Raw genomic sequence first — 271 nt, 5'->3', positions numbered from 1 at the left:
TTGAACACCTTGAGCATCTTTTCTTCCAGCCTCATTTTGTACCCTTTCTCAAGTAATTGTCCAAGACTTAGAAGATTACTCTTCATTCTTGGCACATAAAGTACACTTGAGATGTATGAGGTTGAGCCATCCTTCTTCTTGATCATCACTTTGCCAATCCCTTCTGCTTTGATTATGCTGTCATCAGCAAACTTTATTCTGGTTTCAACTATTTTGTCTAGAGTTACAAACCAATCTTTATTTCCTGTCATGTGGTTAGAACAACCTGAAT

Source organism: Lupinus angustifolius, chromosome LG16 (genome assembly GCF_001865875.1).
Source record: "Lupinus angustifolius cultivar Tanjil chromosome LG16, LupAngTanjil_v1.0, whole genome shotgun sequence".
In the NCBI taxonomy this organism is placed as follows: Eukaryota; Viridiplantae; Streptophyta; class Magnoliopsida; order Fabales; family Fabaceae; genus Lupinus; species Lupinus angustifolius.
The sequence above is the reverse complement of the archived record's forward strand: the minus strand, read 5'-3'. Positions refer to the sequence as shown.